This window comes from Musca autumnalis, unplaced genomic scaffold, assembly GCF_047663935.1.
Source record: "Musca autumnalis isolate F117 unplaced genomic scaffold, ASM4766393v1 scaffold_2, whole genome shotgun sequence".
NCBI classification, from domain to species: domain Eukaryota; kingdom Metazoa; phylum Arthropoda; class Insecta; order Diptera; family Muscidae; genus Musca; species Musca autumnalis.
Genome location: NW_027411755.1, coordinates 3,350,878 through 3,363,858, shown reverse-complemented (window position 1 = coordinate 3,363,858; position 12,981 = coordinate 3,350,878). Strand labels below are relative to the sequence as shown.

Below are 12,981 nucleotides of genomic sequence, written 5' to 3'. Positions count from 1 at the left end.
AAATTGTTGGAACACACTTTTTCAGCAACCACTTTTCCAAGCAGGAAATGCAAAGTTTTATTGTGAAGATTTTTTTGTTTTGTTCTAAATTAGAAAACTTTTCTCTTTGTTGGTGTTAAGCTTAAAATGTAGGCTGGCCCAGAATGATGGTGGTAGCAATGCCATAAACAAGGACACACAGATTTGAACAGATTTTTTTGTTATTCAACAAACATTCATTGTTTGCTAATGCGGCCGAGTGAAATCTCATTCTCACTCGTTTGTTTGTTCGTTACTCGTTCCATTACTGTGCGAAGGAATAAAAAACGTTAAATCACCGGTGCGAGGAGGAACTGTGAGTGTGATAATAAAAATATGTTTACTTAACTCTTTTTTCTGTGCTGGTGTTGTTGTTACATTTGAAAGATGTGTATGAAAGCCTAACACCAAACAATGACAATTGCTACATACAGGTACATTTTTAACATAGATTTATTGAGGTAAGGATGTATATTTGGAACAAGTAGAAAAAACTAACCTATAGTCGGCGTGTTAGACTATGGACTTTTATAAATTTTTCAACTTCTGCATATGAGGAATATTTTATCATGTCTGAAATGAATTCCCACAAGTTGATTTCTCTTTTGTAGTTCTCATAGAAACGAGGTTAAAAAATTGTGCTCAAGTTATTAATATTTTCGAAGACATTAAAATCGTTCCAAGATTGACCTAATATTTATTTCCATTGTATACTTGCATTATGTGTCTATTAGTTTTTGGAATATTAACCCTTTCGGCCCCAACGTTGCTTATAAGCAACTTCGATTTTAGCGTCGTTTTATTTAAAACTAACGGAATTTTTTCCTCAAAGAACACATTGCTTTGGCTAATTGTAGTCCTAAGAATGCAAAAATTATAAAAAAGTGCCAGTTGTATCCCAATCAACAGAACTACGATGCATTATTCAGTTTGAAGTCTGGAAAATCACGGCATGTCAAAAATCGATGTATACAGTCCAAATTATTTAAATCGTTTCTAAATCAAAATGTATGAGCTTTATGTTAAACTTTAGTTTTGATTCTTCAAAAGTAAGGTCAGAGGTATACTTCTATACGATAATAATATTTATATTTACATAATTGCACAAAATAATGAGCAAATAAATTTTAGATTAAATGTACTGTATCTTCCGAAATAGGTGGGGTAACGCCCACCAATTTATGTTATGTCTTAGTTTCGACTTATACTTTAATTCTATGTTTTTAAAGTAACTACTAATGCGAGGAAAAAAGTTCGGGCCGAAAGGGTTAAGACTTGCTTGCTGTAAAGGGACGTATAACTATTGACAACTGTCATACGCCACCTAATACACTTAGCTTTTCATAATTGCAAATCTTAAACAATTTAAGATTTAAGTTAAGTTAAGATTTATTTTAATGAGAATTGTTTAAATAAATACAAAAATCGTTCTCCATCTCAAGTAGTTGTATAATGTCATTATACTCTGGTGTAGGGTACCAAAAAGAAAATGTAAATACAACAAAATCAAAGGAACCTTTTAGTCAAACTATACATATGCATATATTGTGATTTATAAATGTCAAGCCTTAATGGATTTAAACATGAAATATCCTTTTGAAATTCAAATGTTTCGTTTATTTACTTATTCATTACAATTGCGATAATATAGCGAACAACATTTTCTATAGAGCGACAACGCACACGCTGGCTGGCTGGCTGGTTCGTTCATTAATGTGGCTTTAATTTAAATAAACTGAAAAGAATAATGAGATACATTAAAACTCTTTGTGGTAAAATTACAAGCAAAAACTTTTAAAAACGTCACGTCCTCTTCCGTTACATGGCTGCCTATCTGTCTGTTCATTCGTCTGCTGCTGCTGGGTAGTTGGGTTTTTATATCAATAAAATTTAAAAATAACTTATTTTTGTTGTTGTTTTATGCCTTGGCAATTCAGTTCCATAAACGCCACCACACTCACAAAAACACAATATACAAACATTACTATTTATGCGTTAAAAAAAGAAAGACAGAGAGGAAGTGGGTGCTGTTAGAGTACAAATTTGTGTGTGAGCATTTAAAATTAATGCGTTAAGTTATGGCCAGATATAACACCATCAACAAACCATCGAATGATTGCCGCAAACGTAAATTCCGCCATAAACAAAACGACAACAGTGAACTGTTGTTAAATTACAACAGTTTGCAATTCGAATGGCAATAACAAATTTAAACTTTCAGGCCATATAAGAAGAGCGCACACACACATAATACCTATGTATTTGTTCTAGTAATTTTTGAATTTAACGGCATAGCTTTAGCCATAACATCGTTATACCACTCTTTCTCTCACACTATACAAATATTCGTATTCATTTACACTTTAATGTATGGCAACGTCATTTGCATGCCTGCCTGCCAGACCAAGCAAACATTCACACACACGCACACATACCAACACACAATTTTCCCTATCAATGTGGCTTGTGGCAAAAGCATGTAACTGACCATGGTGTTATGTTCTCTTTTAGCTGTTCTGTAGTTGTTGTCTGTGCTCTTGCTTGTTGTTGCACATAGTACATACATGTGCGTGGTGTATAAATGTTAAAAGTATGCAATTGGTTTCATTGCTCTATGAAGTCGTTTGTATGTGTGTCTATGTATGTTTGTAGTTGTTGGGTATATTTCCACGACATTGCCATGGACATTTCAAGCCATCGGTGGTTGCACAGTGTGATTATTTTAAATTCTCGGAATAAAATATGCATGTCTTTATTAAAGAAAAATCTCGGTTTGGTGGTTTTGTTGCAGCGGGTGGTGCAAAAATATTTAAATTTTAATTTAAGTTTTATTTTTCATTTAAAGGGAAATTGTTGATTTGTGAATGTGAAAAGCAATATTGTTGAATTTAAAAAGTAGATTATCTAAAAGATGGCAAAAACTGCAAAATACTCTGCTAAAAGTTATGTTGTTGTAGCAATGCAAATATGTTCTTTCGCGTATAATCAGTTAACTGGTTCTTCTGTGTCCAAATTCAAATATTCTGCAATTTAGACTAGATTGTAATCTAAATGAGACCTAACAATCGGAAGTTATGTAAGTGGTTCTAACTAGGCAGTTATATAGCTGCAGCGTATCGAGCGGTCCCAACCCAGCAAACCAACTGTCGAATGTTCGACACGTCTAATCAATTTCGGAAGCAAAATCGTTACGATTCTAAACGATTTTTCAGAGACTGAATAGTTTAGTTTTTGTACTGATTTCGTTCTAATTTCGGAGCGAATGTCGGAAAAAATTCCAAGGATTTTCTTCAGATTTCGTTCCGAAATCGATCCGATTTCGCTTCGACATTTCATTCCGATATCGTTACGATTTCGGATTCGACAGCGTCCGAATTTTGTTCCGATTTCGTTATCCACATGGAGAACGTGTGTTGGGTATCGTGCTACAATTCGGATCCAATACGAATTGAGGCAGGCGACTGCATCGACCGGATCTTAATTGTCCCAAAACCACTCGTGGCGTTCTTTTACTGTGATCAATAGGGGTGGGTACCCATTACAGTAATTTCACTATATCTTTCAGTTCCCTGTAGATCTGCATTAGTGTAAATGCTAGCCGAGTCTGTCTGATAGGCTCGTTGTTCTGATAATGCTCCAATAACCTTTTCGCCTTTTCTACTGGTGACATGGGGAAGCACCATATTACAGCCCTCAGGGGAAGAATTTGCAGGTTTGCACATTTTCCACTGCGCATTTTCTAGCTTGCACCGGTATATTGCTTTATAAATGATTAACTAAGTTTCTTTATCAGCACCCTAAGTACTGTCGACCAGCGACTTGAGGCTTGCGCTGGCGACTTAAACATATTACATCCAAAATCTTGAGATAGTTAGTGGTCGGAATCGGAACAGCACCGACCAATATGTTCATGAGAAGCCTGATTTCAGCCGCCCATGGTGTACTAAGTCACCTATGTATGTATATAGTTAAACTATCACATACGATAGGACGCGACGTCAAGATCATCCGATACATTATGATCTCTATGCCATCCGAAGGACTTGAAATTTTGAAAAGGTACAGCTATGGTGTGTTTGAGAGAAAAATCTTCGAAAGATATATGAGCCAATCAGTGTTGACGGTAAATATGAACGTCGTATGAACTACGAGCTTTATCGGCTATACGGCGACATCGGCTTAGTTAAGCGTATAGAGTTATAACGATTACGTTAGTTAGGCCATGTCATGAGAATCAGGAATGGGGAATCCACTAAAAAGGCTTATAAAAACATGGCGAATTGGGGTACATGCAGAATTGCATGGGCTTCGACGGAGTAAGCAAGTGGAACACGAGATTAAAAATCGTGATATTCAAAATTGGGAAAGAAAATCAAGAAATGGAGAGAAGTGGAAATCTATTTTTTAGTTGGACTTATAGAACAAATGTTCTGTAGAAGGCCACCTAATAATAATTTTATCAGTTCCGGCGATATGACTACTTCTTTCTGAATTCCACAAGCGACTAGCATCAAGTTGATGATCATTGGATCGATCAATCACGGCTGAAGGAGGGAAATATTCTTTATGACTTCGAGCGGATTGGCATGGTTGTTGGTATAGAAGACCTTTGATGATAGGTCAAAAGGGACCTTGACTGTTCGGTCGCACGGCCTGTTCCGGTCCAATCCTCGACTGATACGTGTAGATATGGCGTATAATGCTGTTGGTTTTCTGTAGAACTTGCGGAAAAACTTCTTGTCATGTGGGAATAGTAGGGCCTCTGAAATCTTTGCTACTGGCGACAGAAGGAAATTCATCCCGAACGATTCGTCCCTTTCCACTCTGATACAATATGGGTGGCTACCGAATAATTGAGGGCACTTGGACACACTCAACCCAGAATTGTGTGCTGAAGGAATATCATTGAGATTTCGAATGGGTCCATCACTTTATATGATTTCGCATTTTAGAAGACATCCTTTATCGTCAATTGTAGTGGTACCTCCTCGGCTGAGATGGCTGGTATACGACGCACAGTGGTCCAGGAATCGATTTTCCTAGCCAAAACCCCAATTTTTTGTCATCACCGATTGTTAATTTCCATAGTAAACATGTTGAAACTAAGGAAACCAAAAAATTAGATCAAAATATTGGAAGGTGTGAGTTTTTTTCGAAATTTTGGAAAATACATAATTTTTTTAGTTTCCTGGAGAAATAAATAGCTATTTCTCGGAAACTATAACAGATATTGTGTTCATTGTTGTCTTTTAGAACCGTATCGTTTACAGTAGCGTTTAGAATAAGTTATTTTATTTTTCCTCAGGTACTAAATTTTAGTAAATTCCAACTTTACTGGATTATAACTTTTATAGAAGATCTTGGAACAAAGTTCCGTTTTCAGCCCATATATACTTTTGTATCAGTCACATTCGTTTCTTTTACCTTTTTTAATGTTTTGAAATTACATGGGTAAAACTGTGTTTTTTTCCATACTGTTCGTTTCCCATAAAAAAATCAGCTTTTATACACAAATGGACATTGTTTCTAATATATGAGTTTTATGAAAACCCAAAGAGTATTTTTTTAATTTTGGAAAAAAATTAAATGTTTTTACAAAAATTTTTTAAAATTTGTTTTCCAATTTTTTTAAATTGTTTTTATACACCATTTCCACTTGTATTTCGAAGAATTTCAGTTGTAATTTGATTATTTCATTTGAAATTCGAAACATTTCACTTGTAATTTGAGAGTTCCAATTGAATTTCGAATTATTTCATTTGTAATTTGAGAATTCCATTTGAAATTTGAATTATTCCATTTGTAATTTGAATTTTTTAATTTGTAATTCGAATTTTTCTATTTGTAATTTGAATTTTCCTATTTGTAAATCGAAGTTTTTCATTTGGAATTTCAAATGAAAAAATTCAAATTACAAATGGAAAAATTCGAATTACAAATTAAATAATTCGAATTACAAATGAAAAAATTCAAATTACAAATGAAATAATACGAATTTCAAATGGAATTCTCAAATTACAAATGAAATAATTCGAAATTCAATTGGAATTCTAAAATTACAAGTGAAATGTTTCGAATTACAACTGAAATTCTTCGAATTACATGTGAAATGGTGTAGTTTGTTTATTGGTGTTTAACCTTTTTTTATACCCTCAGCCTTTAGGCTAAAGAGGGTATTTACACTTTGATACGACCAAAAATGTGCCTCATCGAAATAATGGTTTTAGACCCCAAGTATGTTTGTACGATATTCGTTTCAGACAATTTTGAGTAGATCTAGCAATGTCCGTCCGTCTGTCTGTCTGTCCGTCTGTCTGGCTGGCTGGTGCGCACGATAACTCTCGAACGGATCAATCGATTCGGTTCAAATTTTGGGTATCGAAATAGTTTGTCCAGATTCGATTTATGTTCGAAGATGGGCCATATAGGTCCACTCCTTCAGGTACCTCCCCCACAAATGTTCAAAAATTGTCGCAAAACTTGTGCGCACGATAACTCTTGTAGGGAATAACCGATTTGGTCCATACTTTGCACATCGTGTAATTTCTACCAAACTTAGATGAGGTTCCAATATGGACTCAATCGGTCCACTCCTTCGGGTACCTCCCACACAAAATTTCGGAAAAGTTCAGTTTAGGAGCTGCTCTCGAATCGCCTTGGTTTTTGTTTACGCAAGTTATATATACGACGCTGTAAGTTTCATTAGGGGCAAGTCCATACTTCCTGAGAAAAAAGCCTGAAAGTTACAAAAAACCCTATGACACCGTGTGTAGTGGTTGGAGCGCAAGATAACTCTCGAACGGATCTGCCGATTCGGTCCAAAATTTGGCTTTCGTTATATTTTATCCAAACTTAGTTCAAGTTCAAAGATGGATTATATCGGTCCACTCCTTCCGGTACCTCCCCCACAAAAGTTCGAAAATGTTCGGAAAATTTGTGCGTACGATAACTCTTGAAGGGAGTAACCGATTTTGTCCATACTTTGCACATTATGAAATTTCTACCAGACTTAGATGAGGTTCCAATATGGACTCAATAAACTCAGTAAACTCCTTCGAGTACCTCCCACACAAAACTTCGGAAAAGTTCAGTTTAGGAACTGCTCTCGAATCGCCTTGGTTTTTGTTGTAACATCTTGTATTCACTGTCCCCTATACGAAGGTACAAGTTTCCTCAGGGGCAAGTCCATACTTCCTGAAAAAATAACCTGAAAGTTGAAAAACAAACCCTATGACACCATGTTTATGGGTAGAAGCGCAAGATAATTCTCGAACGGAAATGCCGATTCCGGCCAAAATTTGGCCTTCGTAATATTGTTTCCAAACTTACTTTAAGTTCGTAGATAAGCCATATCGGTCCACTCCTTCAGGTACCTACCCCACAAAAGTTCAAAAATATTCGGAAAAATTGTCCGCACGATAACTCTTGATGGGAGTGACCGATTTGGTCCATACTTTACACATTCTCATAATATCTACCAGATATAGATCAGGTTCGAATATGGACTATATTTGTCCACTCCATCCCGTACCTCCCACACAAAATTTTCGATAAGTTCACTTTAAGACCTGCTATTGAATCACTTTGATTTTTGTTGAAGCAACTTACATTCGCAATATAATTCTCGAACGGAAATGCCGATTCCGGCCAAAATTTGGCCTTCGTAATATTGTTTCCAAACTTACTTTAAGTTCGTAGAAAAGCCATATCGGTCCACTCCTTCAGGTACCTACCCCACAAAAGTTCAAAAATATTCGGAAAAATTGTGCGCACGATAACTCTTGATGGGAGAGACCGATTTGGTCCATACTTTATACATTCTCATAATATCTACCAGATATAGATCAGGTTCGAATATGAACTATATTTGTCCACTCCATCTCGTACCTCCCACACAAAATGTTGGATAAGTTCACTTTAAGATCTGCTATTGAATCACTTTGATTTTTGTTGAAGCAACTTACATTCGCTGCCTCAATTACGATGGTAAAAGTTGTTTCAAGGGCAAGTCCATACTTCTTGAGAAAACAGCCCGATGGGTGTAAAAACCCCCTATGGCACCCCCATGGCCTGTGTCGGTCCATTCCTTTAAGTACGTTTTCCGCAAAATTTTTGAACTTTAATCCTAGTCAACATTTTTGTCGGTTCATACGACCAAAATTTTGAAACCCCCTAAATACATAAGTTTTTTGTGAAAAAAGTGTGTCAATTTGCCCATGCTGAGGGTATATCTCTGTCGGCAAAGCCGACTGATACTTTTTTACTTGTTTTAAATGCATCGGAAAGCTGATTATGTTATCAATCGAACACACAAAGTATGAAAATATCTCTATCCCTTGAAAAATTACAGAGCTTTGACCAGGAAAAGACGATTCTGAGCCGCTGTGAGGCGTAGCACACACCTCTCCACCCTATCACTCTCGGGGTGCCTGTTAAAACAGTACGTGCACCTCTTCGGATCTGCCACTGTCACGCAGTTGAAGGTAATAGCCATTCTATCAGCCTTATTTCTCACATTCGGGGAGATTTAACTATTGCCAATGATTTCCTCAACCCAACGGCAAATGACTTTAGGTGGTCTATCTACATGTTCAGCTTGTGCTTGCCCACTAGCCTGTTGATTTTAAATGAAAGTTCCCTAATTAAATTCTTCAGGCTAAGTACGACGAAACACATAACGCTAATTTGCTAGTCCCGTCGCCTATGCTGGGAAATTTGTTATAATTTGGAGTATTCGACCAGCAGTTATTTAGGGAGCGGCTGCAACTGAAATGTGCCAGAAAATTTGCACAGTTAGCTGAAAATCTGAGGGACTGGACAACTCTATGAGGCGGTGATTGGTAAATACTCAGAAGCTTTTTCAAGCAGAATTCCCATTTGAGTGACAAGTACGACAGTCAGAGATAATGAAGTCGGGTGGTCTTTTAACGGAGACGATGATAAGCTAAGCGAAATGAAGGGTTGACTGAACACGTCCAGTGCAATCATGAATAAAAATTCCGTGCGGAATTTGTTCTCTTTCCCCAATTTCACAAGTTTTTTAATTTTCATATTTACATATGTCCCAAAAGGGAATATTTTTGTAGACTCGTCGAGAATATTCCAAAATTAAGTGATTCTAATAAAATCTTTAAAATATTGAGTTTAAAAGAATTTCAATTTTTAAAATATTTTTTTCCGTGCGGAAAATTCCGAGAGAAATGGCCATTATTACCCTGGTCATTTATCAGACCGGATGCCGAAATTGTTATATCTAGCGAGCTGCCACAGGTCTCAAATAGTTTTTTTTTGACAGCCGATCTGTTCTTATTGAAAACGTTTTGTGGGCTTATGTTCGTGGAATGCTGACACCTATGCTATACATAGTTTGAAAGCCAAAAGTACCCACATTGTTTTAGTATTAACTAAAAACAAGTAAAAAGTCGTTAAGTTCGGCCGGGCCGAATGGACTAATTAGTCTCCTTTCACAATTTTAGGTGGAAAAAATGTTCGACCATGGATAGATACACCAATTGTCTTAATTATCAAATCTAATCTAAAAAATGTGTTCCGCCAGGTGAAGAGTACCACCTACGGGACTACATCAAAGTGTCAACCTATCTTTATAATTTTTGGTGGAAAAGTTTTGTAACTGGAGAAAACCTTAAAAGTCAAATTAAATTGAGGGTAGTTCCATCAAACAAAATGCCGAAAATCGGAAGGTACCGTTATATAGGAGATATACTAAAAGATGGACCTATGTTGACGAATTTAAATGAAGAAGTTTCGTGATCACTGAAAATTCAAATGTCAAATTGAAGCTAGTTCGATTAAAAATTGTTGCTAAAATTCTCAAAATACCGAAAATCGAAAGATATCGTTATATGGGGGCTTTACCAAACCATGGACCTATGTTGACGATGTTTGGTGGAGAAGTTTGATGAGCACTGAGAACCTCAAATGTCAAATTAAAGCTAGTTCGATTAAAAATTGTTGCTTAAATTCTCAAAATACCGAAAATCGAAAGGTATCGTTATATGGGGGCTTTACCAAACCATGGACCTATGTTGACGATGTTTGGTGGAGAAGTTTGATGAGCACTGAGAACCTCAAATGTCAATTTAAAGCTATTTCGATTAAAAATTGTTGCTAAAATTCTCAAAATACCGAAAATCGGGAGGTATCGTTATATGGGGGCTTTACCAAACCATGGACCTATGTTGACGATGTTTGGTGGAGAAGTTTGATGACCACTGAGAACCTCAAATGTCAATTTACAGCTAGTTCGGGTAAAAAATTGTAGCCGAAATTCTCAAAATACCGAAAATCGGGAGGTACCGTTATATGGGGGCTATACCAAACCATGGACCTATGTTGGCGATGTTCTGTGGAGAAGTTTGACGACAACTGAGAACCTCAAATGTCAAGTTACAGCTAGTTCGGGTGAAAATTATAGCTAAAATTCTCAAAATATCGAAAATCGGAAGGTATCCTTTGGAATATAAGTTTGTTGATTACTGGGAACCCTTAATGTCAAATTATAACTAATTCGGTTTGAAAATGTGACTAAAAACATCAAAATACCTCAAATCGGGAGGTACCGTTATATGGGGGCTATACCAAAACGTGGACCGATATAGCCCATCGTCGAACTTGGCCTGCCTGCAAACAAAAGACGCATCTTCCCAAAATTTCAACGTCCTATCTCCATATTTGTGGATGCTAGAGTGATTACCACAGAAGGACGGGGGTATGGACATGCACAGATCGACTCAGAATTTTACTTAATATACCCTCCATACTATGGTGGAGGGTATAAAAACTATTTTTCACGAACATCTCAATGAAGACAGGAGAAACTCCTATCATATCAATGAATTCAGACCTTTTCGCTGAGTCCGAACAGAGTAAAGCACCACTTTATAGAGCCGAAACACTCAGGAAGTAAATTTACTGGGGGGCATGCGATCTTGACTAGTCTGGGTCTCATTAACTAGTCTGGTATTTATTGCGTATCTCAATTTGAGTTGTGCTTTCTGTGTCTTCTCTAAATACGTGCACTGCGGATTGTAGCTGACCAGTTTTTGCTTCGTATTGGTTCTTTAAGTTTATCTGAAATATAAACACGTATCTGATCGATAATATTGGCGGACGAGAGCCATGATCCGTTTTATCGACAGCCATGTCAGGAACATCTCCACATTATTTGGCGTATATTTCTCGGTATTTAACCTATGTAAAACTGCTTTGAGCAGTATAACGACGATTGTACAAATTATTGATCTAGGGTATGGGTTTTTAGAAATTTTATACAACTTTTGGCTTTTAAAACACTGTTAATGATACCCTGATGTTCACGTATTAACCCATTCTGATGTTCGTGTGTGTTTAAATGCAAATATTTGAAATTATTTAACATTATTTAAGTAGTACAAATGGCAAACGTGAAACGTAAAATGTTATTAACAATTCATATCTGATAATAAATTCAATACGACTTTGTGTAAATGTAAATACATTTATCGATTTTGAGAAAACAGGGAAATTGCCAGTTTCTCATAGATATTGCAATAAGGCAGGCGAAACAGTGTCCATTTAATATAATTAAATTGTAGTTCTTCTTGTTGATTGTATGTTTCTTGTCAATATTAACATTTCATAATAATTAACAGAAATAAAGACATATTGTTTACATTTAATTAATTTTAATTAAATTCTCGTTGGTGTCGAGCTTAATGACCGATGATTTTAGCAAGAGAAAAAGAAAAGCCGAAGATTCGAACCCACACAACCACCACTATGTGACATGTTTCGCCTATGATAGAGGCTTATCAGACATATCGGCTGTGGAGCCGCTTCGCTATCATCTAACTTTTCCTCCTTCAAATGCAATTTGTTTTTTAACAACGATGGATATTTGCCCATTCACTGTATAGCTTCCTTACAAAGACTCTCAGCGTAGTCTTCGTAAGTTATGAGTTTGGCTGTGAACGCTAACACGCTAATTTTAATTTGACCCTTTGGTAATATTCAAAATTCATAGGCAAAAATTAGGCAATCTATTTTCGAGTCGAGCTGAAGATTGAAAACACTTTTAAAATGAAAAATTTTACCCCAAAAGATACCCACACAAACACAAAATTATCAGATCGGTTTCTCTCGGGGGTGGAAGTGGCTTCTCTGAGAATTATGATAATTAACAGACTAAACTTGTCATAGAACTTGGATTTTTTAAATTCAATGTGTTTTTTGCGTAGTTTCTACCGTTTTTTTTTTGTTTTATGAAAATGGCTGAATCTGGCCTCTGATATATGTATTTGCTTGTGTTTCAAATACTAAAATATTTTTTGTCCTTAACTTAAGAACAGCTGTTTTAATATATGAACTTAAATGTTAACACTTATTCAAGGCATCTTACACTTTATTCAATCTACTTGAAGATAATTAATTTTCCAGTGAGATAATAATCCTAAAAGCTCTTCTTTCTTGCAATGCCTTATTTAAAAAGTCTTTTTGCAATTGATTCCATCTTTCTATTTGTCAAAATAGATTTTCATTGCATGCACGGCATATTTCATTTTCTTAAGACGTCTTTTATCTTAGCACAAAGTAAAATGTATAAGAACAAAAAAGAACAAGATGAAGATGCCGCCGATGCAACAACAGTAACAGTTCAATGTTATTACAAGTAGCAGCAGCAGTTACTTTTAACTAAAAACACAACAATGAACAAAGACGCGAATGATAAAATTGATCCCATATTGTCTTAGAGTGGAAACTGTCTACAACAATAAAGACATGTAGGGAGAAATAAAGCAAAAAGGCAAAAGAGCAGAGAATGTATACGATTACACATAAAAATACATTAGGCCGGGGCGATTTGTGTGGAAGGAAAAAAACTTTAATGGACCCTTCGCGTTTCTGATTCCTGGGATTGAGCTAAAGAGTTTTCAACTATTGTGTTGGCTTCAATTTTTGTCTTTG

General features: G+C 36.0%; 1 protein-coding gene across 6 annotated transcripts in view; it reads left to right on the top strand.

Moving 5' to 3' along the window:
* Dpp10 (Dipeptidyl peptidase 10) overlaps positions 1-12,981 on the top strand; it is a 174,295-nt gene that overhangs the window by 41,001 nt on the left and 120,313 nt on the right. The gene's annotated exons all lie outside the window — the stretch shown is intronic.